We start from the raw sequence: 27,727 nt of genomic DNA on the forward strand, positions 1-27,727 counted from the left end.
TACATTTATACTGCATTTTTTGGCAGTATATATTCTTTCAGGACGAACTGTAAAACCTCTGTGCTGTTCTTTAGCAAATCTCAGCCATTTCCATTTACAGCCTCTCTGTGTGAGCTGCATTAGAGTCCTGTAGAGAGTTTGTGATGACAAAGCATGAAAAGTGCTGCTGCTGTGAGGGGTATTTTATTATCCTGAAGAACAATCTTGTTCCTCATTGTGGTAGGATGGATCTTGTGTTCTACCTTACACTGGGGAATTACTTATCTTTTTTGTAAGCTACAGAGCTGAAACACAAGAATGCTTCTGAAGGAGAAACTGCCCTCATGTTTGGCTTCATTTGAAGCAGTTGCTCTACTTTGTAGCATAGTATATTTTAGGCAGGAGAAACTCAGTCTTGAAAGTATTATTCTGTAGAAGGGAACTCACTTTGAGCTTCTTTTTGTTACTTGATTATTTGGAGTTCTCCTGTGCTCCTTGAAAGATGTCCAGTTCACCATGCTTGTGCCCACTGGCGCTAACTACCTCACCAGGTCAGCAGTGTCTGCCCTGACAGGGAGGCAAACTCTGCCCATCAAAGGCAAACTCTGCCCATCAAAGGCATTTCAGTGGTCATGGCATTCAGTGGGTTGGCGACAGGAGGATGATGATGGCAAATAATAGAACAATTCCTTTCATTCCTTGCCTGTTCACTGAGTGGGCATTTGTCAGACCTCATGTACATACACAGGCTTTTTCTTGTTCTGGTGCTAATAATAAACAGAGTTCACAGCTCCGAGTAGCCGGGATGATGTGATGAGAAGTGGGTCAAGACCATTCGTGTGTGCATAACTGCATTCCTAATCTAGGCCAGTGCCTGTGCTGGATGCTTCTAAACAAGCTGAAAAGATTCCAGGGAAGCTGGAGTTTATGCTGTCAGCTGGGTGAAGTGCACCTCTAGCTGACTGAAGCACTTAAGGACGGGGCTCAGAGTGAATAGTCTGGAGTAGCTTTGCGTGTTAGAAGGACCACAGAGGTACCGCTTTACTGTTTAGTACCTCTGAAGAGCAAGGAGTTTCAGTCAAAGTAAACAGTCTTCTTCCTGGCAGGATGACTTGCTGAGCAGCCCTTCGAACATGTGCACCGCTCTATTTCACTGAAATATGTCTCTGCTACCTCAGTTTCCTCTGCAGTGACACTGGGGACAAAGATGACTTGCTGAATGTCATATTGCATTGCTGCTATGTCCTTCATACTTGCTGCAGTGGTTTAGCTCCTTGGTGCCCTTCAAGGAAGAGTGGGTGCCTCACCTCACCCTGAGATGCAGTTTGGGGCTTGGCTGCTGGTAGAAGAAGAGAAAAAAAGCAGATTTTCATCTGAAACCACTGGGATTTGTTGAGTTTAATTTTGGTGAGAATAGGGAGGAGCAGTTTGATGGGTTATGATTTCTTTTATGGTTTATGCTTACGGGGTTTTTTCATCCTAGAGCTTTTGGGGTTACTTGTCCTTGAAGAAGATCTATGACTTACAAGGCAAGCTATAATACACTTGTTTAACTCTCGTAATACCTGGCACATCACTGCTGCTCCCTGAAAACAGCCTGTCAGAAATTAATACACATGTTTGGATGGGAATGAGGAAAAGCATAGGGAAAGAGTCATGGTAGTTTTACTATTTTCATTGTCTGGAAGGTGATGTTTTGGTATCTAAAAGTAAACAGATCTTTTCTTCCAAGCCTCAGGTACATTTGAGGCCATCCCTGTGTAACATGCAGAAGCAGACAAGTGCTGGGGGTTGTACCCAGTGTGTTAATGGTGTGACAGTGGGCTTTGCCACATGACCAGGTGACCTTTGGAAGGTGAGCGTGGTGAATGGTGAATTGTCCCACCATTCTCCTGTGTCCTTTGTCGTTGTGAGCAGTGCAGTGACACAGTACCTGATCAGAAGTGCTCAGGCACTGGTGTGTTTGCTCAGGTCTGGTGTGTTCTGGAACAGAGCCCTGGCTGTGCAAGGCTTGTCCTGTGAGTGGTTTGTTACCACAGATGGCAACTGTGGGAGCTGGTGACTCTCCAAAGGCAATGTTAGTCTGCCCATTTATCTCTATTTATCTGTTTGTTCTTTCAAGTACAGGAAGGCTGAGCAAGTCATAAACTTCTTTCACAAAATATGAGCAAACGTATTCTTCCTTTTTCAGAAAATACCTTGAAAGCAAGCTTTAGAATTCAAGAAAATTAATGTCCCTGAAGTGCAGAAAGCATTTATCTCTTGGTATGAATGTAAATCCTATTGAAAAGATTAAAAAATATATTTTTGTGAAATATAGCATCTAGAAAGCCAGCCTTGAAGCTTTTAATGAAGACTGGAGTTTGTGAATGTCTGTGCCTGTCAGTCTTAGGTGGAGGATTTAATTTTAAAAATCAAAGCAGCGTTACAGGTGCCATTGTATCAAAACTCTCTCTCAGGGAAGCTCCAATATGAGTTCTTGGGCCTGTCTTGCTTTGTCTGCAGTTAATGACTGATTCATCTGGGCAGAAAGAGGGAGAGGTTAGAGGCATCACCTGGCCATTTTATATGCCACATCCTTTTCCTAATTGGGCAAAAGTGCTGTACCTTCAAAGTTTCCCCTATAACTTACTGAGTTGGATTTTGGTTTGTTGGTTGGGTTTTTTTTTTTCCAGTATAGTATGTAAGCAAAATAAAATAAATTTCCTTGCTTGAGGACAAGTTAGCACATGAAGTTAGAAAATAAGTGTGCCAACTATTGTTTTATTTCCCAGTGGCCTAAGGGTCCTTCCCACTTATCACTGTTGTAAAGAGACAGTCTCTGCCCCGAAGAACTTACAGTTTAAGAAAGGAAGAGTATGTGAGTGGGTATTAGAGACACAAAAAGGTGAAGCTGGTTGGTGTGAGGGTTGAAGTGGAAAAATCTTTCTTGCAATGAATACAGCTTCTTTGATTGAGAGACAGATTTTTATGTAAACTTCCACTGTAGCATTATGTATCTGTATAAAGCTGCTACGTTGCTCAGATTTATTGCACTACAGGAAGAAATTGTAGCACTGTGAGCTACCCCAGAAGGGTTCTATATAATTTCCAGTTAGTTAGGGCCTGCTTTTTTCTCCACAGAAGCACTAAAAAAGCATCATCTCAACCTTGGTACCTATTTCCAGGTAACTAAGAGGATCAACAGATCCAAGACAACATGTTCCTTTAGTTAAATGTAATCCATTTGCCAGCTTCAGCCAAAAGTATTGCAGGGAGGAGAGACACAGGCCTATAGAATAAACCTAATTTTCAAACAAAGCAGGGCTTAATACAAGTCAGACTAGTGCTTTTTTTTCCTAGAAAATTTCCAAAACGGTGTCACTTTAATTGTGCAGTTTTAGAGCAGATGACTCTAAAATTGGGAGCCGGCTCAAAATGCAGTCAAGGGTCAGTCAGGTCACTGATACTGGGATACCTTTTTAAGGGAATTGGGAGAAGAACTTCAGAATTGGGGAGTATTTAAGTCCTGGGGAATTTCTTGGGTGCAGTGGCAGTGGTCCATATGGATCCCTAAGCAGCTAAATTTTCTGCTCAAATTGTAATTCCTATGTCTGTCTAGTCTCTTCCTAATCCACTGCCGTGATTTCCTGTGGCTAAGTAGTTCTTCCTTCTCCCAGAGCTGTCCCGGTGTTGCAGGCACGGGATGGCTGCAGGCAGCAGCTGCCAGGGAGAGGCTCTTATTTCTGTGCTGCTGAGGTCAAGGTGGGCTCAGTGTGTGATGTGCAACAGCTTTGCCCCAGAAGGATGCCCGGGTTTATGTTGCTGTGCCAATTAAGATCTTGGTGTCTGGTGTACAAAATTCTTAATTGCTGCAGCGTCCTCATATCAGTTTTCAGTAAAGTTGTTTTCCAAAGCATTTTAGTTTTCATTCCCCACCACACAATTATGAGAGAAAAAGGTGACTGGTCGCTGAAGAACAAGAGATATCACCTGTTTTACTCTCTTGTGGTTTATTTGTTTGGTGTTTTTTTGTTTTGTTTTGTTTTGTTTTTTGGTTTTTGTGTTTGTGGGGGTTTTTTTTGTAATGCCTATTCTGTGCACTGAAAGTCAAGAGTTTAGAAAGAGCTTTAAGTTAGAGGAGTCCTTTCAAAGACTTTACTCCTTCCAACACTGAAATTGAAGTAATGAATCAAATCGGGCATGGCATGCATTGATAAAGTGGTGCTTTGTTAAATGACTGCTCTAAGGGATCGTTTCAACCCCTTCCTCCCGTTTTAGTACTGGATCTTAATCTCTTTACTGCATGTAACATCAGCACTAGTAGAGTTAAGAATTAAAGTTTGAGCCTGTGGTATTTATTCCTGTTTTATCTCTAATGAGGAAGAAGCCTCAGCTGATTTCCTGCTCAGGTATTCACAAGGCATGAGGTTCATCTTTATCTTCAGAATATCATTTGGTTTAGGGTATTTTTCCCCCAATAGGAACCTGATTAATTGACTGGTAAAACAAGCACAGATGCAGTTAATTTATTTTGTAAATGCAGATATTTCATGTGTGAGGAAGTTGGGCAAAGATTGGATTTAGAAAGGCCCAGATTACAGACACCAGTCAACAAAACATTGAATATCACAAAAACTTAGTGCCGTAAATGCAATGACATAAAGAGCTCTTACTCCTCTGTATATTTCCTCATGAAGAGGAGTGGAAAAAATCTTACTGTAATATACAGTCACTCAGATTCCTAAGATTAAATGTCTTTGTAATCAATGCATTCTTTCTTTTAAATTTTTTTTAGACTGTCATAGTTAGGATGCCATGAACTCAGCTTGGGGTAGCATGGTTTCAACATGGGAGACTTTTGAAATGTACTGTAGGAAATGGTCTCCTTAGGAAGGAAAGGACAGGGAGTTCCACAAGCCATTTAAAAAAAATTGCAACCATTCCAGTTAATGTGAGTAAACTGGATAATTTTTTGCATAGAATTGTGTAAAATGATGTATTTGAAAAACTGTGTCAGGGTAAACACATCTTTCCAGTATCTATTTAAAGTACATAAATATTTATTATTGTCCTTCTTTTACAGATTAAGAAACAAAGGCTGAATTGACTTGCCTAAAGCTATAACTAATTAATGCGGGGATAGAATGTGAACTTGGGACTTTGAACCAAGAGAACAACAAACAAGATGAAACACTGCAAATGGAAGCATAATGAAAAGATAATATAAACTTTATATTTCAATCCTAAACTCACTACCCCAATATAGAAATCATCTTTCCATAAATGCCTTTAGGCAAGTAAGCAGCCTAAAAAGCTGCTTCTTTCTGAAAACAGAATCTGTTTAGACCAGATCATTTCTTTACTTGCCAATTTTGTGCATCTAGCATTAACCCCATTAAGTTCGTTGCTTCTGAGAAAATTCCTTAAAACAAACTGGAATTAAAAAAAAAATTCAAATAATTTGAGTTCAAATTAAGAGAACCAGGCAAATTTCCACTTGATCATGAAAAGCTACAGCAAAATCATGCTCGAAATTTCCTTTACTTATCTCCCAGGTCGATGGTTGGTGTGAGTCAGCCAGAGCACTTGTACTAAATGTGGGACTGGAGCTGACTCAGAGACAAGTGATTGGCATCATTTTATGGGATGTCACCAACTGCAGCTTCAATAAATGTCACTTTTTCCTCTGTCTTGGTCAAATGTTAATTTTCATTACAATTTTGACTAAACATAGCAGAATTTTTTGGTGGGTTTTTTTTTTTTAGGCTTTTGGTAAGTTCCCTGGATCACAAAGGCCACCCATGATTGTTATGTTTTTAATGAAAAGAACAGTGGATCTGCAAGGCCAGTTCTTATTTCTCTAAATTGCATTCCCTTGAGGTGGTTACACAGACATGGTCACTGCACCACTCCAGTGTTTGTGCACTTTGGAAGAACAAGATAGTCCTGTAACAGGGTTTGGGATTTCTCTCCTTTTCTGGACATTGTTTTGGCAGGAATTTTGGAAAGAATTCATTGCCGTATCTATTCATTGCAGTGGTTTTGGTTAATGCCTTTGTGTCACTGGTAGACACTGAGAGATGGGTAGTTTGGCACTTCTGTATAACTTTAAGCGATTTCAGACTTTTGTAATGATAATATTTTTTTCTAAACTTGCTGAGTTAAAAGCAGACCGAACATTTCCTAGTTTTCTGGGCTTTTAAATGTCTTGTGTACTGCATGTTATTTGAATTGCATTCCTTTGCCTGAGCTGCCTTGTTTGTTCTGGTGTTTGTGATTCATTTGAATGTGCACCAGCCAGCACTTGAATAATGGAAAACCTAAAGTAAATAAGAGATAGTGGCTGCTAGAGAATCAAAAGCTTCTACAGTGAGTCGTGGTGCTCTTTAGAACAATTTAAATATCTTTCTGTAAACAAACTGTTGAATGAAGAGTGGTTGAATGGAAGCTGAAAAGCTTGAATCATTCAAGTCTGAGACATTGAAAGTCTAGACTAAATTTAAGTGTTAGTACTTTGAAATTCTTAAAAGGGACTATAGGGCATTCTTTAACTTTGGGCTTTCTTTAACTTTGCCTAGGGTTTATAACTGAATGTAAGATTTGCAGGATTAAACTGGGTTTATTCTCTTTGCACCAGTTACAGTTTCCTCCCATATATGGCAGTTTTTTAAAGGTCAGTTGGGTTGGGGGTTTTTCCTTAAAGTGAAAGCTGCTTTAGATTTTAGATGCCAGTTGTGTAATTAACAACAGGAAGTTTGTAAAATGACTGGAAGGGGTTCTTCAAAGATTCTGAAATGTTAATCATGTTCATCACATTGATGGTATGATAGAAGAGGTATTGTATTTTAAACCAGAATAATTTTGGCTTTGGGGGCTTTTTTCGTTTGTGGTGTGGGTTTTTGTTTTGTTTTAGGTTGGATTTTATTTGGAGGGGGGTATTTTTTTTGTGTTGTGTGGTTTGTGTGTGTGTGTGTGTGTGTGTGTGTGTGTGTGTGTGTATGTTTGGTTTTGCTTTTTTTCCTTAAATGTGTCCCAGAAACCACAACTGTCTTACAGGACACCTACTTTCAGAAAAAATGAGGCAGGTAGGTACATTAGAGTTGATCCTTTCATCATGACTGATAAATTTTGAAAGAAAATCAGTCTGACTGTAAAGAACGTGAAATATGAGAAAACTAAAAAAATAAAGTATATCTATTTGTACCATATGTATTTCTGCTACATCCCAAAGCTGTACACTTTCCATCTGAGCTGCATGAGATAAGCCTGTGTGAATCTTCCGCACCATTGTCACAAACTTGACTTCTTCTGTGTTGCTTAACCATTGTCATACAGTTCACATGTGGTCAGTGTGAGGATCCTCCAGTTTTGCTTTCCATAAACCTTGGTTTTGGTTTTTCTGACAATTCATTTCCTGTTATTCAAATTCTTTGTTTGTTTGTTGTTGTTTTTAACATTCTGCCAAAGGCTGTTACTTGCAGTTGTTGTCTGGCAGCGCTGGACTGCAGCCTGTCAGAGCCTGGAGTCCTGGCACCTTTCATTGCTCAGCCACCAATTTGCTGGTGAGACCTCCATGAAGTTTAGGAGAATTTCATGGAGGCTTCAAACCTCTTAAAAATTTGACTGATACTAGCCCAAGTTACAGGGCAGGTTGTGTGTGCACACTTATTTTATCACACAAGAAATCTAAGAAGTTTGTTTAATGTAAATTCCTGACCTGGCCCTATATTTGCTTCTGATTTGTGGAACAATCTCCCTGAATGTGTTTTTGCAGCTTTGCTTGGTACCCAGGGAACTCTCTGTGGTGGCTCTGGTTTTGCTAGAGCCATACTGACTTCATTAAGATGTGGGCATCAGAATAGTATCCTGGAGTTTTCCTACCTCTTGTGGAAATGCTTTGCTACATGGTTGCTACCTCTTTAGAAAGGCTGTTGTGCAAGCAAACCGCACTGATCTCCTTCAGCATTATTTAACAGGCAGTTTGTGGGTAACGAGTGGAGAACAGTAGATAAAGATTTTGTTCTTGCTGACTTTCTGACCAGTGAACCACATGAAATTTGTAGAGCTGGAGGTGGGGAAAAAACCCAGTGCATTTCAGTCCCGTTCTTTGGTTACAGCTGTAAAGGGTAATGTGCATTTATCACTTCCTTCTAGAAGCTTTCTGTAACTATATGAGCTATTCCTGTAATTCAGTGACATGTGCATTACAAAGGCTTGAAAATTGGAATGGATCGGAAACTCCTGTTATTTCAAATTATGTAATTGTAAACTGGCTGCAGGCCTTTGGGTTGAAAGACTAAGCATTGATTTCAACATGCTGCTGGGTTGTATCACAGAGAGATAAAAGTGGATTTTACATGAAGTGGAAACTCAGGCACGCTAGTATGGAAGGCACTAAGCCCATGGTGAATATATGTTGGCTGCTCACAGATCATATCATAAAGCAATTTATTTGTATCAGTGGCCTGTCACATCATGTAGGATCAATCTTTGCTTAAATAGAGAATACTTATTAAGGAAAGCTACTGCAGACCTGAGCTTGCATTCTAGCTGTGATATCTCTGTGTGCCAATAACCACATGTTTTATCTGGTTTTCTTCCCAGTGCATGAACATGCCTAGTGAGTAACACATGAAAACCAAATATAACAAGGGTTGATACATTTGGCCAACTTACAGAGTGTAAGGATCTCATTATTTTTTCCTACTTCCTGCTTTGCTTTTTTATTTGAAATGTATCTATCTAATTTCTCATTAGCAACCTAAACAAGATTCTTTCCCATTTCATCTGCAAATTAGTCTTTCTGTCGGTATGGCTATGTTGAATGATGAATTTGGTTGTTTTTTATTTATTTTTCTGGTAGCTTTTTTAGTTGGCTCTTGAAGGAAGTGACATAGTTATTTTTTCATCCTTTTTTTTGTACATTGAGGAAGGTGAGGGTCACATTCCATAGGGGAGAAAAAATGAAGGATATCAGAAATGCACTAGTTACCACTATCAATAGGACTATCAATAAAACTTTAATTAACTAAATGCTCTGTCTGGCTTCTTGCCCATGTAATATATAAAAATCGGACAGATTCTCCTAAGTCATTATTACTGGTTATTAAAAATACTTATGTTTCCGTTTACAGTGAAGCCTGAAGAAGAATTGGCTGACAAGTCCCAATATGCAAAGAAAACTTGGTTATTCAGGTCATGCATTTCCCTACACTTGCATGTTTGCACTGGTGTGCTGAAGAGTTGCTTTATCAGTCCAATCTATATTTAAAATTGCCTTCATATATTCAAAGTATGAGTCCCATAACAGGATTCCTGTTGACATTCTTGTATGGTCTGCTCAGGGTTTGTAGCATCACAAAAAGGTTTGGGTTAGAAGGGACTTTAAAGATTATTTCATTGTAACCCCCTGCCTTGGGGAGGGACATCTCCCACTAGAGCAGGTTTGATCAGTGCTCCATCCAGTCTGCCCTTGAAACTTCCAGCACTGGCTGGATTTGCTGCAGTATGGTGGATGCCATCTGCAGAGCTCCTGGGAGAGGAGAGCTCCTGTTGAGCAAAGCCTGTGCCTTCCCTCCTCCTGTACCATTAACCTGGTTCCTCTTGATGCAATGTCTTGCTGCAAGTGCTGTTCAGCACTCAGGATTTAAACTGTCTGAGCAGGAATTGGGCAGCTGGGCTGCCATTGCAGGTGGTGACTCATCTTGCCTCCCCTACGAGGAATGAACCTCCCTGCTCCAAACTTCCTTGAGAATTTTAAGAACTCCCAACTTTTTCTGCTGGAGACCAGTAGCAGCCTGCTCACCTGTCCAGGAGGGATTGAACCAGTATCAGTTTTACCTGTGAGTGGATGGATGTCCTTTGGCTGCATTTACAGTCACACATAATGAGGAGGAAAACAACTCTGACTGCCTTGCTTTACTTTTTATTCCTGAATCTTCTGGTTTTTATCTCTAATCTTCAGGCTCAGACAATAAATGAGGTTTAACTGTGGATCCTAACACTGAGCTGATTAGGTGCAGATCTGTGGATCAAACATTAAGCTCTCAGAGGGGAGTCTTGCCATGCTGCCCAAGATGAAGTGATGTCTTGTTAGATCCCCATCATACAAACCACATGTCACTGTGTGTTTCCAGAGCCCAGCGGTCCCCTGGTGCCATCCTGTGTGTACCACAGGAGGGGAGGATGCAGGGTACCACACCATTTAAAGTGGAGCCCTGGCACCAGGTGGGAGGTGGGAGGAGCGCTGCAGATCTGGTGTCTCTCCCCAGTCACCCTTTTGTGGGTTGGTGCTGTGGGATTGTGAGCCCCTCTTTCCAATGAGTCACCTGCATCACCTTCTGCAGGAGCTGGTGGGACTGTGCCCAGGTTGCCCTTGGGCAGTGTAGGTCCTGGCAGACAGGGATGAACTCAGGCAGCATTTCCCACCACTGAGCCGCCCCACGACAGCTCCTTGGCTGCCCATTTCCCATAAATTGCAGGTGCTGTCAGAGAGTCTCCTGGCTCATTTCTTGGCAGTGTTGTTGCAAGAAAGCATTTTTAGTAGCTGCTTTTCACCATCAAAACTATTATTCTGCCATGAATCAGAGCTGACTTAAAAATCAGGTGAAGGATGGCTCCCTCAGCTGGGGTGTCTCTGCCAGACTCCAAAAGCAGTTGAGCTTTCTGCCCATGAGCTGTCCCGAGCTGCCTTACATCCATGTCCCAGAGCAGGGTTTGCCACAGCTGATAGCAGCCTGTCCTGACAGGCTGCAGAGGGTGGGGGAAAGGAAACACCCTCCTGAAATCCCATTCCCTACAAATGGAGAGCTCTGGTAACTATTATTATCTCTTGAGAGCCAGGACTTCCCCAGGGCTGCTCTGTGGGGCACAGGAAAACTCATAGTTTTCTTCCAGCCCATTTTTTTTATTCCCTGGTTCACCATTCACATGAATTTCCTTTTAAGTGGTGTTTACGTTTGCAGCTTTAAAGCTGTGGGAAAGGCTCTGTTGTGGCAGGCTGTAATACAGTGCAAGTAACTCTTTCAGAGCTGGCCTTGCATTGCCTCTTGCCCTCTCATCTGTCATCAGTTCCCTCCTGTGTTTTGTGAAGTTTTCCCTTCACTGCTGAGAGTGGCACAGCAAAAAGTGAGCTCACAGAGAGCTCCAATTACTGCTGAACCAGTTCAGGTCTGTTTAATGGAAACCTTCCTTCTTTCTCCAAAGCCTTTCACACTCCTTTTACTTGAGTCATAAAACTTCTTCTGTTTGAACTTAGTAAAAACAAACCTCAAACCCTTTCTGTTCTAGTTACAAAATACTTTGATTCCTTTCCCTGGTTTGTTTCGCATTATTTTCTGAGCTCCTGCTGGAATAGCGTCTTGGGGTAAAAAGACACTGCTTCTTAGATGAGCAATTTAAATTTTTCATCAAGGGAGATGTATAACCAAACTCTTTGTGAAATGAGTTAGCCATTCATTCTACTCCAGCTCCAAGTAGGAAGGGTGGATCATTTCAAAACCCAGGAGAATTCAGACATGATAGGGTAGGTATGTATACAATAGCACTTTATCAGCTGTGGGCATAAAGAAAATCTTCTGGCTGGTTCCAGCAAAAGTTGCTGTAAATGTATGACTTTGGGGGGCAGTGTGTGCATCTGAACTCCAGAGACCAGGGTGAATTTTTGTGTGTTACTCAGTAGTGGTGTGTATCAGCCCGTATTTACAAAATGGTGGTACATGTCTTTTCCATTTTTAATTTTTTTTTCCCTGAGGCAGAGATGTGCCAGGATCTATTGTTGACCTTAATTAAATTCCATCTCTTCTTCTGTATTCTAGTTTTACTTTTTGAGTTTCTGTGCTATTGGCTAATGTGTTAGTGATGCTTAATTTTAAGGGGATCCGAGTTGCACAGTCAATCATGTGAAGAAAAAATAAATTGTATTCACTTCTGAGTTTTTTCTCTGAACTCCTTAAGTTGCTTTTGGTTTTTTTGAGATGGGTGATACTAAGTTACTGTGGCAGGTGGTGGACAGCTTCTTAAAATTATCAGCTTGCCTTTATGCAGGAAAACCTTTGCTATCTTCTGCAGTCAGAATTTCAGCAAGCCCACTATCACTGCAGAGTCATTTGGGTGTGGGTTCTCTCCACTTGCTGTGTTTGATTTTCACAAGGATCTGTACGTATCTAAAAACATTTAATGAGAACTAGTAAGATATTTTAGCCCTGCAGACTTGTTTCTCTGTAAACATTCAGCCAACATTACTGAGATCAATGGTTTCCTGTGTTTTATTAGCACAGAATTTTCAGCTGGTCCTGTAATCTCATATTTCTTTTTATAACTATTTTATAAGGAGAAGGACCCAGTTACAGGTTTCTCTTTTGCAGTGCTCTAATGCTTGCTCTTATTGTAACGAGTCTGTCTTGGCTGTCCATCTGCTGTGCTTCCCAAGGCTTTGCCGTGTCTCACTGGCAGCTGCATTTGTGCCAAAAGCTCTGCAGTCACTTAGGCAGTGTTATCTTTTTGACCATCTTTGCCTCCTTGTATCCAGATATGTACACAGAAGTGCACAATCCAATGGTTGCTTGGTATTTTTGAGCCAGCGCAGGCTGAGATTACCAAGGTGGTTCCACCTCTCTATGTAGGACTGCTCTAGGCACTGAAACCTCCCAAGCCGGAGCTGTTCCCCTTCACATCCTGGGGACAGAGCAGGGCTGGTGCAGGGACGTGGAAAAGAGAGTGCAGTGGGAGAGTGGGTGGCAGCTGCTGCGGGGTGATTAGGACAGCTTGTGCTATCTGATATAGGGAGCCAGGTGGTTTCTGTTGTTGCCAGTAAGGGTGAGGATAAAAGGTGGGCACAAAAGAGAGGCTGTCCTGTACCTGCATCCATTGCAGGTAGCTCAGCTGTAGCAAGAAGACACTAGCTCTTGGGGTCTTGGGCCTCAAATATTTGTTTTCCGCTTCTCCAGACCAGAAAAATACATGTGAGCAGAGTCTGAAGGCTTTCTTCAAGACCTAAGGCTGAGGTGACTCTGATCCTGCTCTGAGTACCTGGTGAGTGGTAAAGCTGGGCCACTGTGGTCTTCTCTGCTCTGCTGCTGAACTGGTGGTGCCAGGAGGTGTATGAGAGCATCCACTATGTTTGTGCCTTTGTCTCCATGCAGGAATCCTGCCATTATTGTGGTACAGGAGAGAGGTCAGGGAAGGATTCTTTAGATTCTCAGTGGGGGTGATAAGACTTAAATGCTCACTGTGAATTCAGGATTGGCAAAATCTGTTGTGGGGCAGAATGGCTTGTCTTGTCCACGGTATGATAACTTCCAAGTATTTTGCTGAATGTATAAATGGGGTAGGTCTTTAGGATTCTGGAGGTCAAAACATTAATTTTAACTGGACTAGAAATACATAAAAGTAATGGTGAAAAATATTATTTGTAAATTAGTTTTAAATAAACGTGTAGCTTAGCCATAGTGAAATAATTCAGTCTAACAGCCTTCCTTGCCTGCCCTATTCTGAGCAGCTTCAGGCTTCCCTCTTTATTACTTCTTGACATTTACTGGTTAAGAGGTCAGAATCAGGGGGGTTTTTTTAGAAACAAGCAAAATGTCTCTCAGTAATCTTCCAAATTCAGAGGTATTTTCTTGATTTTTATTACAGTCAATGAATTCTGCAACTAGATATTTTCATTCAATAGTTATTCCAAAGCTGAGAAGGTGATGAAAAGTCAGGAATGTGATTAAGATAGAAAAAGACAGTTCTAATAGTTCTCAAATCTGGAATCAGGACCAAAAATAATCAATTTGTGAACTTGAGATAATAATTACTTTCATAAATTTCATCTATAAACAAGATGTCTGTTCCAATTTGTGCCCAGCCTGCTTCAGGGGATTTTAGCTAAGTAAATAAAATCAGTTTCGCTTTGATGCTTTTGCAGACTTACTCTGCCTTCACTTACCTCTCTTAATGCCATGTTGATAGGAATATCAGTTGAAAGTGTTTTCATTTAGAACATTAAAACTGAGTAATTTTCCATGTGTAATGAAGAATTTGGGTAAGTGTGTGTTATATGTGACTAATTAGTGGTGCAGTTTATCTGCTTCTTCAGCAAACAAAAGGCTCATGTTACAGCAACCCTTCTGCAGAGAACAGCAATCAGGATTTCTGCTTAAATGATTTTCATTTTTTAGCATCTGTTCACTTCTAGAATACAAATACAACACCAGTGTATTCTCCTCTGATACGTCCTGCTTGAATCCTTTTCAGCTGAAGAGAAAAATGGAGGCATGGCATTATTTTGAGCGTACATGTGCTTTGCTCTCAATTTAAAACGTGAAACTCACAGACTGCAAGTGCTCTATACGCAGACGTTGCCCCTGGCTGTGCAAGAAGGTATTTAGATGTGCAGATCATGAAGAAAATTTGTGGTCTTTTAAGAAAAGACTACACTGGGTAAAAACAAGTTTGAAAATTGGAGCTTGCTATGATTTTTTTTCTTGAATCTAATAGATGCCTGGGTAAAGGGAATTACTCAAAAGAAGAAAGTCATAAAACTGGTTCAAATTAGATTTCAAAGGTGAGGGTTGTGTTGGTCATTTAAAGCCTTGGATTTCTCACCACCACCAGAGTCAATAAATAGCAATCTAACACAACGTTCTGGCAAAGTACTGTCTCCTATGTAAAAGGCCTTTTGCAAGTTAAAACTGAGTGATTTGGGATCATATTTAGCATCTGTGGCTTGTGCTGGAGTAGTACATGGGAGGAGATGGGTGTTCTCACCAGTGTGGGATGTTTGGAGATCCCGCTGAAACGGAGCCATTATTTTATTTGTGCGTGTTTTGACTTGGCCTTCAACTCCAAGTTGGAGAATGTAGGTCAGCTGCACCAGTGAGGCTCTGGGTTCTGAAAGAAGATTGCCAGTCCTGTCCCAGTGCCTCTTTCCAGTACCCTTTGGGCTTCATTAAGAGTCTGCTTGCTGGCTCCCTTTGGCACAGGGACTATTAGCCATCTGACACTCGCTTGCCCAGGGGCAGCATGTTTGCTCAGTAATGGAGGAAATGGGTAACTGAGTACCTTACATCTTTCCAAAGCTGTTACAATTACCCTGCCACCACCATCGTTACTGTTAATTTCAATATTTGATATCAACAAAGTCATAATAGACTAAATAACGTTTTTCAATTCCAGCGGGATGTGATTGCTTCCAGGATGCCACCAGGCAGTATCTTAGAACATTTCTATCTGAATACAAAACCTGACTGATGGGAGAGGGAAGAAGAGGCTGCTAATGAGATTATGAAGTAAAATATTGGCAAACAACTTTCTCTCTGTTGACGATTAGAGAAGGAGGAGAAAAATTTATGAAAAATAAATAGAGACTTTTTTCATATTAATTATGGATATTTTACATATTAAATAATACAGAAGTTTTACATATTAAAATATGTAGTTTAAGCAAGGGGAATTAATTTCTTTGCTGAATCAGGTTTTATTGTTAAAGTCTGTGGAATAGGCTGCATTTGGGATAAATATTCAAAACATAATTATTGGGGGAATTTAAGCCAGAAGTTGGAAGGGGAAAAGGAGTGGGGTGAAGTAGGAAGCAAGTCTCTGTAAGGCTCTGAGACTAGTACTTGTGTATTCAATGGAGGGGTTTGCTTTGGTTTTGTTGGTTTTTTCAGTCAATAATGCACACCTTCTCTTCTGAGAAGTCAAGGATCTCTGACTGATAACTTAACCAGGGCTACCAAATGAAAACATATCTTCTGTAGCCCCCACCTTCTATTAGTTTGTTTCAACATCAGACGGCTTTCACTGAAGATAAGGGTTTTTTTATATTTTGCATGGTCCACAGTTCATTTTGGTTCTTGAATTCTTCATAGGGCTGTCTGCTGTGAAGCCATTTATTGCCTTGGTAAAGAGTGGGGGCTTTTTGCTTAGAAAACATTTGCATGATGGTGGTGCCTATTAAACATAAAATGCTTCTGAGATATCTACTGGAAAGAATATCCATGAATAAAAAATGAACCACTTAAATCTGTACTGTTACTTTTCATTCTCTGCTTTCTTTATCTTGCCTGTTGCTTTTATTCTCTTTATTAGCTTTTCATGATGGTGAAGTTTTCTTTTGAAAAGAGGCAATGTGGCCCTGTTATTCTCCATTGCTTTGTTTCATCTGCAGCTCACACAGGAATGTGATAGGGACATTGGGAGTTATAATTTCAGAGCTGTGCATGCAGGTAGTTTGTCTTTAAAACATTTTTTTTCTCCCCCTTGCTACTACTTGGGCTTTTTTGTCATATCATCTCTTCTATTTTACTGCTTTTTATTATTTCATTTTATGGTATCTTACATAGTCTGTGAACACAAAGTAAATTGATGGGTTCTGAATCCGAGGTTATTACAGCATTTTCCTGATTAGATGAGGTCCTTGCTCTCACTCATAAATCTTAAATAATCCAAAGCACTTTAGGTGGAAGTATAGTTTTAATAAAATTTACCCTGTGTTAAATTTCTGGAGATTTTTGTCTTTCTAACAGCAGTCCTCACTGGGGTTATTAATGTAGAGTTACTAACTTTCAGATGTTCACTAAGGCAAAGTTTCATTCACTTCTCTTCAATTTTCTTTTAGTATTTTAATAAAATAGCATCATGAGATTTTTGTCACATCTGGATTCGCCTCTTATGTGTGGAGGATAGAGGTGATTTACTGTCTTAATTTCGAAGTCCCAAATGTTATGCTAAGTAGAGTGGGCAGTGTCCATTGCAGCTGATAGACCTTCCCCAGAGGAAGGCAGGTTTGGTAATAACAGGAGTGAAGGTGGTAATGAGAGTCCCTGGGCTGGGGGAATGGGCAGGTGTTAGTGCTGGGCAAAGAACAGCAAAGTGAATAATGGCCACGTAGTGAGAGTGAACCTCCAGCACTGGCTTCTGTTCAGACTGATTTTGTTCCCCTATTCTTTTTGTGATCACAAACCTTGATTCTAATTTAGTGCATTCTCCTCCGTTGTTAGCATGGGGGTGGTCACAGCTGGTGGTGGCAATGAACCCGTGCACTGTACAGTCAGGGGAGGCTGCACTTCATTGCTGCTGTGCCCAGGCCCCTTTAATAAAGTTTGAGGGCATACAGCAGCAGTGTGTGCATTTTATGGTGATGACAGAGCCTCTTAGGCTTTTAATGCACTTTATTTCCAGTACCATGACAGGGTTTTCATGCAGCTTGATGTGTCTACGGTTTACCTCAGCATTTCAGTTGTAAGCCCCTGATTTCCAGGTATGGTGGTGTGCAGCAGCCTGGTTACAGAGGACTTAGTGGGAAAGGATTTTGTAAAGATTAAGAAAGGGAAAATTTTCAACCCCTTCTAAAGTTATGTAGAGTAAAAATATTAAAAGGGAAGAAAGCCTCTGTGTGTGATTAAAATGGTCTTCGATGGAGTTTGAGGTGTTTGGAATATGAGGCATGCCTGTAGTAGAGTGGGAACGTGGAGGGGGTTAAAGGTAGAGCGGGACAGCATTTTGCATTAGGTGAGGACTGTGGAGTTGTTGGCACTGACCTGGAGTAGTAAACACAAATGTTAGCAAGGCTCCTGCAGTGAGCAGGGGCTGGAGTGACTGTGAATACTGTTCTGCTGGAGTTCACCACCCCCATGTGCTGGGAGCTGTTCCAGCCACAGGATCTGCCTGCAGAGCTGTTTCCCTGCATCGCCATTTCCATTAGATGGGATTGCTGATGACCTCTGGCTCACTTTATTTGGCTTGATGGTGTCTTCTGTTTGCTGGGAATTGTCTCTTGTTTGGAAGGGAAACTCTTGGATCTCTACTGGTGGCATATTTGTGACTTGTAATAAACTTTTCTGTGACTGTGAACCATGTGCTTGACTAAGAGGAAATTAGTGGGACATCTGGCCTTTGTAAGGGTCAGACTTTCATTTTTGCTTTCTTGACTAGAGTTTCATGAATTCTAAGTTAATCTGAGTTGAGTGACCTTTTGACTAGGGTAAAGGCCTATCTTGCCTTTCTTTTTCTTTTCCCAGTTTAAAAAGGTTTCATGTCCTGGATCTGTGAAATTGTAATTCTACGTGGTGTGTAAGATGGTCATTCCTTGCTCATACACTCAGATCAAATGCACAATAGCTGGAGGCAGTTTGTGGATTTAATCAGTGGAAAAGGAAGACTTGAGTTAATCAGCTCTTAGTGAATGAAATCTTAATGGTTGTATCGACGGACTTCCAGTGCTGGCCTTGTGGACTGTTGTAGGAATTCAGCAGTGTGCAGTAATAATAATTTCCAAAATGAAAGTCTATTAAAAAACAGGTACTGTCTTTGCATTGCTTAAATTCTAAATCATCTGTGTTAATTTTTAATTTCATATTTTTAATGTAAATTAAATGAATAGTTGATTTAGAACTAATAAAGAAAATGATATGTCAGATTTTTAGAGTGAGAAGGGATTTGTGACACTAATGCTAAACAGGCTTACATGTTACTCAGCCTCCAACTTCAGTCTGCCAATCAGACTGTGTTTTTCACATATTTCCTTAATAGTTTGCACATTCAGGGAATGTTTTTTACAAGAAACACTGTAAAAATATCAAATAGAGGTGATTCATCAAGATCTGTTCTGATTATTTACAAAGGCCATATGTGTGACTATGAATGTGCATATGTATCTGTGTGTTTATGTGTATGTTTTAAACCAGCAGGCCTTACCCACACACAGAATATAATCACATCGTGGGTTTTTGGCCACATTTGTGGCCAAGAAATGGACTGTTAATTCTTCTTTTAAGTCCATTTGTGGACTTAAAAGGAAAACAAAGAGATGTAAGCAAGATAGACGTTTGGGATTATAAGGAATTCTAATACTCTCTGCCAGAGTTTTCATCTTTTTCCAATGATGTAAAATTCATGAGTCTTGTGTCACAGTTTAAGTAGAAAGGATTTGAAATTACTGCACATCTAGATGTGTAAGAATTGGTTAAATGCAGAAGGGCTTATTTTACAGAGCTCACTTGGGACTTTCATGGTCCACGTTGAGTTTCCTGTTCTACCTAATTCCTCAAGTAAGATGATTTCTGATTTGGATTTTGATTTTTTTTTCTTTATCTTCACCTTCTTACAAAATAAGGAAGCTTGATCTCAGCTCTCCAGAGTGCCATGAAGGTAAATTGGACTATGTTAGTGGATGAACACCATGTTTCTGCTTCTGACTTTAGCCCTGGGCTACCATGATAACAGGTCAGGTGGGGAAAAACACTTCCAGAAAGTGACACCTTTTGTGTATATATATATATTTCCATATTGCTACCAGCTATAACAAGGAAGTGTTATAAATTCAATTTATGAACCCCTGTTATGTGTGTGTAGGTTTGCAAGGGGAGCCCTTCTGCCAGCTGACTATCAGCACAGGTGCATGCTCCTATATACACAGTGCAAAGCACTGCAGAAAAGCTCTGGAAACTTGAAAAAACACTGGTGTCTAATGTGAAGTCTTGTGCAGATTTAAACCTATATTTGATTTGAATTTATTTAAATAACTGTGAGAACATGTGCCACCAAAGCCACTTTTCTCAAGACCTAATTGCTTTTAAGTCTTGAAGAACTCATTCTGTGCATACACGTCTGCAATTCTAAACAGCTTTAAGATAAATGTAGATTAATGAAATGTCTTGAGAGTACTTGCCTATACATGCACTTAACCTAAATGGATGAATAACTGATTATATGAATGTTTCATTATAGAGAGACAGAAGAGAGTCTAAAGTTTTTAATTGAAATTAAGAAGGCTGCGATTGACTTTCATATGCGTCCAAATTGTGTTCACGTGTCTCCTTGCTAGGAGTCTGCCACTCATTTACAGTCTGATCTCATCCTTCTCCAACAGGAGCAGATGGGGATTCTTGAACTTGGCCCAAATTCCTAGAAAGTCTCTGCACTGACATTTTGTAAAGGTGTGAGAGGAGCTGGGAATTTGGATGGCAGAGGGTGCAGTAACAGAGAATGGTACGAGGATGAAGCAGCAACACTTCCCTGCACATCATTCAACACTGTTGAATGTGTGTGGCAATGACTGTGAATATAGAATGTCTCAATGTGGCAGAATAAATGCTCCTCTCTTGCCATCTAGGTGACATTTGACATGGATATTCTTTGCTTGATTGTTATGCTCCCCGTCACTCCGCTCTCACTCCCCGCATTTAATTAGCTCAAAATTATTATTCTTAATGACATTCCCAAATTGGAACATCCTGATACTTGAGTCTTTCCCTCCCACCTCTCTTGTTCTTATTTGTATGGGAATTTTGGCTGTTTTGTGGATATTTTGAGGCCCATGCTGAAGATGGGTCTGAAAGCCACATGCAGATATTTCCTATTCCTCTTTCTCTGGCGCATGCCTGTCTATTTCCTTGTGGTCCTGGCGTTGCTGCTCCTCTCTGGGGGAACCTGGGAAGGAGGGCTCAAATCCCAGGGGATTTTAGACAAGAACTGGTTCTGCCACCCATTATTATTATCGAATGGAACAAGAAGAGATGAGTGTGTGTATTATTGGAAATGAAACAGAGGGGGGAAATTTGGGTTGTTATATTTAGTTACAATAACTTTAACATTTTCCACATGGAAATATGATTCTGCCTTTTTTTAACAGGCAATTCTCCCTTGCAAGTCAGGCTGGTAATCCCGTTTGCCCACAACTTTTCCGATTGAGTTCTTGTTTGCTTCTTCAGGGGTTGGAGTTTTTGTGAGCAATCTTACAAGCTGATTTTTCAAAATTTGGAGCGAAACATTTAAGGTAATAGTGAGTGCTTCTGGTGGAGTAACTTCTGAATATAAAATCCTTTTGCTTCTCTCAAAACATTAAATATTCACACCAGGAAAAGTCTGGAAGCGCTTCTTGAAAATGTGTGACTTCAGCCTCTGTGCCAGCAAGATTTGTGTTAGAATGAAATTGCCATATTGTGTCTGACTACAGTTGTCTCTACATTAATTAGGTGTCTACTTGCGTGGTAGGCTTTTCAAAGGAGAGCTGAGCACATCTTTTGTTCATTAGTAACATTTAATTAGTAGCATTATTTTAATACATGGAAAACCTGTGTCCCTGCATGCGTGTAAAATTGCACACTAAGCTGAATTACTGCTTTGCAAATAATTTTCAGTTCCTTAACTTAAATTTACTGCCCTTTTTCTTAAAGTTTCAGTTTTTCAGTTATTTGTTCCACTGTTCCAACACAAAAGTCAGATCCTGTTAATTAATGTATTTTAAGTCTCTGGGACTGGGTGACAGCATGTAACAGAAGATTGAAGCAGGAAAGGAAATTACTGGTGGTGAGTGATGAGATGGATGCTGCTTTTCAGTACCTAGCAAGAGAACTGGCAGATGTGTAGGCTGCAAACCCAGTATGTGTTTAACGCAGACTGTTGGAGTTATTATCTGTCATACCCAGCTCTGACAATCATGGGCCAATCTTCTGTGCATCTCACAGTGTAGGAACCCTTTGCTGTCTATCACTGCTTTCTTCCTTTTTTGTCTTCCACTGTGACAAAACAGCCAGCACTGAGAATGGGTCATGTCAACCACCCTGCTGATATGAAGGTACTGAGCCATCATCCTCAGAAATTCCACAGCAGCTTCCAGGCCCCTCTGGCAGCAGTGCTGTGCTGTGGTCTCCCCTTCAGGGTGCCCCATAAACCATGTGCAGTTTGTACCCAGGCCAAAAGGCACTCTGGTCCCTCAGGAAGCACGATGCCATTTGGCACTGCTGTGCAGCTGAAAGCCACACCAGAGAAAATGCAAGGAATAGTCTGCCTTTCAAGCTAAATATTCAAGCAGCTGCTTTTGAGCAGCAAGCCTGCCAGTTCTCTGGACGTAGTGGATAATAGTATCCCTTGCTGTTCAGTCTCCTCCTGTGCAAGGAACAGACCTCAGCTGACATTTCTCCTCAAGCTTTTTATCTCCATTTTCAGGCCCTGCACATGTGTTTGTGGTGTTGTTTTTAGCTGTATGATACAGTTCCTATAGTGAATCTTAATTTGCTTCTTGTCTGACAAAGGTCCTCTTGTCTGTTGTACAAGAAGCATATGCTGACATCCACTCAATTCATCAACTATTTGGCAGTGTAATTATATACAAAGTGTGGTTCAGACCATTCACCTGCTGAAAGATCTGGCCTATAGTATGTATTTTTCCCTGGGTTTTGATCTACTCAACACTTGGAAGATAATACAAATATGGTTGAGGCATAACCATCAGTATTCAAAATCTGCAATCTTTATTTCAGTCTTAACTATTAGTTTTATATTTAGTTTACTTTATCAAAGAAAAAAAAATTAGAACCCACACTTGCTAATGCACAGATTGTGTAAAGAATTTAGAAAGGCATCAAAAATTTCCAGTGCTAAATAAAACTTGACATTTTGGTGACTTTGAGGACTACTGAAAGCTTTCTGTCCCTCTTGGACGGACTGGGCCTTAAGGGATCTCTGGAATAAAGGAGGCTCCTTGGATCCTTATCTTGTTGCTTTCTTCAATGGTAAATTGAGACCTAATAAGAAGAAATCACCTGGTATTTTCTTGACCTCTCATGGAGCATAGGTTTTAGTAGCAGCTGGTGATTTGTTAGACTTTCCAAACTCAGCCCTGAAAGTCTCAGGGATGGCTGGCCATGAGCATTTTATCCAAGTTTCAGGTAATGTGGCAGCTAACAGTTGTGCAGTTGTTGTACACCCACTGCTGCCTGTGCTCTATGGGATTCAGCTTAAATGGCTTTGTATGCAAAAGTCCTGGATCCCACATGGTTTCACTTGCTTGTTGTGAGCCAGTTCTGCAGCAGGCATTGCTGCTGTCTGTCTATCTGGTTACCTCTAGAGGGAAGAACATTTGTGCTGTCTTTCACAGTGAATACACCTGGAGAGTTTCTCTGATCAGTGACCTGTTTTATTGTTCTCTGAGCTCTGCACATCTGCCAGACTTGGCTTTTTTCTCTCCCCACTAACACAGATGCAGAACAGGCGGATGTTTTTATGAAATGGATGTGACATCTATGTAGGTGGTTGAGAGCTGAGACTGAGTCAGAGTCTTCAGTGCTCTGCATCCATCTTAGCTGTTGTCACAGTCTGTATGTCGCAGCACATGGATTAGCAACAGGCAGCAATGGGAATGGTACTGGGGCAGCCTTCTGACCTCTGAAGGGGTTTGCCAACACACTTTTTATGTGATACAGATATTGAAGAGATCACTGTTACTGCAGCTTCTACATCCTTTTTTTCCCTGCATTGGAACTTTTTAAGGAGTAAGTGTCTGACATGCCAAATAAATCCAATAGATAGGGACGAGCTCTGAAATGAAATTAAAGGGGCAAGACTTCTGTAATCAATATACGGACACGTTGCCATTTTCCCTTTCTGTCAGCTGGGACAGAGCAACTGGATTCTCCCTGTACATGGGGAGCAGTTGTTTTTATAGCAGCTGCCAAAGTGGGACTGGTTGGGTCTTTGGGAGCGCATGAACTGGTGCAGGACACCTCCAGCTTAACTGGGACAAGTGTGCTTGTCGCCTTTCCTCAAACAACACGGGGAAGCGTGTTGGGGGACAGTGGGAAAGTCCTGTGCATGGGCAGCTGTGAGAGTTTAGCTCTGGGATGGAAATCTGCCAGTGCAGCTCCTGACCACAGTGGGTACAATGTGCATTCTGGGTCACTGGAGATACCCTGCCTGTCACTTGTACAGAAAGTGACAGAGCCACTACAGATACTTCTTGTTCAGTCCTTTCACCTTTTCTTGGTGAATATGCAATTTACTGGGGATTTTTACATCCAAATTGTTTAATTTAGTGATTCTCTGGTTTCTAAGAAAATGCTTTGCAGTTCTCCATCTCATTAATGCCTTTATTCAAAGTGGTGATCCAAGCAGCAGACTAATGATAGAATTTAACACTGTTGCTTTTGATTTGAGAACTGCATGAAGAATGGTGTCAAATTAAAATACTTAGTGTTTTGTGTGTTGCTCTTTGTAGTCTGAATCCTTTTTGTGACAAGTGGCATGAATTTTCTACAATTCTGTGACAAATCAAATGGCTATCTATTTCTAATTGCTACGGGTTAGGAATGTGATATGTGTGTAATGCAAGAGAGATTGATTAGACTCATTAATGACATGAAATGAAAATGTCAGAGTATAAAAATAAGCAACATAGTCATTGTGTTTTTTATTACACTTTTGCCTTGGGTTTTGCATGATTAAAAAAGAATCGTACACACAAAAAGGAATCTTACCCTGAAAAACAGAACATCTGAGAAGAAAAAAGCCCTCTCAATTATTGCAATAAACTGAGTCCCAGGAGATTGGGGAGTATTATTTGTTTGAATAATTGCATGAAAAAAATATATAGGGGAAAAATAGAAGCAATATATATTTTGGTTTAGAATCACAGTGAGAAAACTGGGTTGCATCTCAACATGAGCACATGATTATTTTCAGGACTGGCAGCAGCAGTGGAAACACTTCCAAACAGATCCTAGTGATTCCATGCCTGGAAGATGTGGAAGGAAATAAATGTTCTTATTAGTGAGTTATTGTCTTTAAATAAGCTGCAGTGCCTTGTTACAAGAACTGAGGCCTTGCTTTAATAATTTAAAACTTTTTTAAGAGTGGGATCTGATGTCCAGACCCTTCTCCCTTTACCTTACCACTGAAGTGTCATCAGTAGCTGTTAGTCCTGAATCCTTCCATGCTGCTGAGAGCCGTCCAAATACTATTTTTGCAAAATGGCTTATTGAAATGCTTTCCCTGCCAGCCTCTCCTTTCTTCCCCTCCTCAGACTCTTTATCTCTGAATTTGTGGCCCAGGAGGTTTGGAAGGCAGAGGAGCCACGAGCTCCCTGCTCCATGGGATTCCTGAGCCCGTGACTTTCTGGTGGGAAAACAGAGGGAAGGAGATGAGGCAGGGGAAATGCCCCTCTGCCATTGCAAGGGGATTTTATGACCAGCTTGTAAAAGCTGGGGAAGTAAAAACCAGACTTGGTCAGTGCAAGGCAGGAGAGAAGACCTCTCTGGGTGCCTCTCTGGGAACAGAGAGGAAGAGTGGCCTCTTCTGTATGGCAGTGGGAATACCTTCTGCCTCTCAGTGCCTGTACTCTCATGGAGATGATGGCCGCAATGAGAGCATTGCAGGTTTTCTCATGAGCTCTGTGGTCTCCTCCAGATGTGCTAAAATATCTCCTGCAATGGAGATTAAGAAAAGTCTGTTGAACAGATTTTTTAACTTCTGCTACGTTTGATTCCTGCTCGAAAGAAATCGTTCATCTACCTGTTTATGTGTCTGCTTTGTTAGCGAAGGCTCAGCTCTGCTCACATCGGAACTTAACCAGCCAGTTTCATGTTGTGTATATCCATTAGCATTAAATGTCAATGCCTGGGGCTTAAAATCAGATGAACAACTGGGTTTAAATCACATCTTGTTTTGGTTTAAAATCAAGAATGAAAAATTTTGGCACAAAAACTTCTTTGGCAGGAGGAGACTTCAAGGGTGTGTAGGTGTGCTACAGCTCGCCCTGGGGCAGGGAAGAGATGAGGGGCCTCTTGAAATTCCTTCCAGCCCGATTTTCCATGTTTCTACAAAAATGTGATTACAGTGGTTGCTGGCTGTGCAAATTGCTGTAAATAAATTGCTTTTGGCAACTTGAGTGTGTTTTATGGCTGTGTCTATCACTGTAGTTGATGCAGCCTTCCATGGGAGCAGCGTTACAGGTGCATCCGTGCGAGTCCACAGCATCGTGTGAGGCTTCCTGAGGCCATTGCTCTCTTAAGCACTTCTGCATATGTGGCTTTGGGGAGAGCTGCAGTATTAATATTGCCTACATTCCCTCAGGAATCAGATTAGCTGAGGAAGATAAATTGATTTTAGTTCATGCCAGCTGAGAGTAACCTGATGTTATTTGTAGTCGTATTTTGTCTGATTGTGTAAACTCAATGCAAAAATTTGAAATCTTGAATACATGGATCTGCTTTTCCATGTACACCTAATTTCTGAGCTCCTTAGTTCATGGTACACAACCTCAACTGCATGTATAAGGTTGCCTTTATTTAGGACTGTAGATACTTAGGTATTGAAAAGAAACCAAAATAAATAAACCCCAAAACCAATCAAAAATCCCCATGATCCCTCCCCACCCCAAAAAATCACCCAGTAAAGAAACAAAAAAATTGAAATATCAACCACAACAAAACTACCCCCCACAGAACCAGACAGGAAGAAGAATATCAGGTTGATCACCTGAAAACAGAGTATTCTGAAACACTGTCTTGACATTTTCCATCTATTTAATACTGGGAACTCTGTTGCAATTTATTTTTAAACAAGTGCTCTGGGAACACAAACGAAAATGTTTCAAGTATTTCCACACTGATTTATTTTAGTAGAATTTATTCTGAAACTCATTTTTGTTGAAAAACATTACTGGGCCAGATTTATCCCTGGAGTAATTGCCCTTGATTTTTAATAGCATTGCAGGAAGGGTAAATTTGGCTTGTGTTTAATTTATAACACAGGAAATATGTACAGCTACAGAACATCTTTACCCAGGGCATGGTGCACAAGGGGAAAACATGCATGTCTCTCTCAGTACTTTGTTAATTTAATTGTAACAACAGATGCAGCTTTTCATTTATTTGCCTGTCGTTACTGAGTTGCTAATCCAAGCGTACCCCAGCTCTGGGGGCCACAGTGTAAGAAGAACAGGGACCTGTTGGAGTGAACCCAGAGGCCCAAAGATGCTCTGAGGGCTGGAGCACCTCTGCTGTGAAGACAGCTCAGAGAGTTGGGGTTGTTGAGCCTTGAGAAGGGAAGGCTCTGGGGACACCTTAGAGCCCCTTCCAGTATCTCAAGTGGCTACAAGAGAGCTGGAGAGGGATATTAGACAAGATGGAATGGCTTTTAGACTGAAGGACGGCAAGTGTAGATTATGTATTAGGAAGAAATTCTTCACTGTGAGGGTGGTGAATTGCTGGAATAGGTTGCACAGAGAAGTGGTGGCTGTTTCCATCCCTGGAAGTGTTCAAAGTCAGACTAGACAGGGTTTTGAGCCGCCTAGCCTAGTGGAAGGTGTTCCTGCCTATGGCATCTATTTGGAACTAGATGATCTTTTACATTCCCTTCTAGTCCAAACCTCTGTATGACACTCAAAGTGTATGTCTGTTTTCCCCAGCTACAACACTGAGTGAAAAGCCTCAGATCTTGAAATGTTAAGCAGTTTTGCAACTTCCTCTCTGCCTCAATAATCTATTATTTTTGCTGATAGCACTTGGTTTTGAATCTTTGCGATGTCTTCCTTTCTGCTTATACCAACACCTGTTTCTTTCTGTGTTCAGAGAAAGAAAAAAACACAAGAGAGACTTTCTTCCTCTTTTTTCTTTTCCTTTCTTTTTTTTTTTTTTTTTTTTTTTTTTTTTTTTTATTCCTTCCTGTCCTCCCTTTTTAGGTTGCAACATGCTCAGAGTTAATTTAAAAATGGAACTCTCTAGGAGGTGCAGTTTAGGCACAATTATGTTCAGTGGCATTTGGTGTGTGTTCAAGAAAGTGCTTCCATTAAAGGCATTTCTTAAATTGGAAACCAGAGTAGTAAACTAGTGAGTGCTACTTGTGTTTGGTGGTCTGGAAATAACAAAAATATTTCTATGGGTATTTCCAGTGGTGAGGTTGAGATTGCTTTCAAACAGAAATTTGTGCCTCTTGCTTAACCAGGACACACAGAAATGAGATGTTTCCAGCTGTGTTACGGGTATGTGGCCACATCTGTGTC

The 27,727-nt window shown here is 40.8% G+C and overlaps 1 protein-coding gene across 6 annotated transcripts in view; it reads left to right on the top strand.

The window, feature by feature from the left end:
- The window catches only part of FAM107B (family with sequence similarity 107 member B), a 58,977-nt gene that overhangs the window by 4,737 nt on the left and 26,513 nt on the right, over positions 1–27,727 (top strand). Inside the window, exons 1-2 of one of the 6 annotated variants that reach the window (XM_066318785.1) lie at positions 12,734–12,790; positions 12,909–12,993. The exons of 2 other annotated variants lie outside the window; for them this stretch is intronic. The gene's annotated coding sequence lies outside the window, so the exon portion shown is untranslated. 3 more of the 6 variants (XM_066318786.1, XM_066318788.1, XM_066318784.1) reach the window with 3 other exon arrangements.

Source organism: Sylvia atricapilla, chromosome 5 (genome assembly GCF_009819655.1).
Source record: "Sylvia atricapilla isolate bSylAtr1 chromosome 5, bSylAtr1.pri, whole genome shotgun sequence".
Taxonomy (NCBI): domain Eukaryota; kingdom Metazoa; phylum Chordata; class Aves; order Passeriformes; family Sylviidae; genus Sylvia; species Sylvia atricapilla.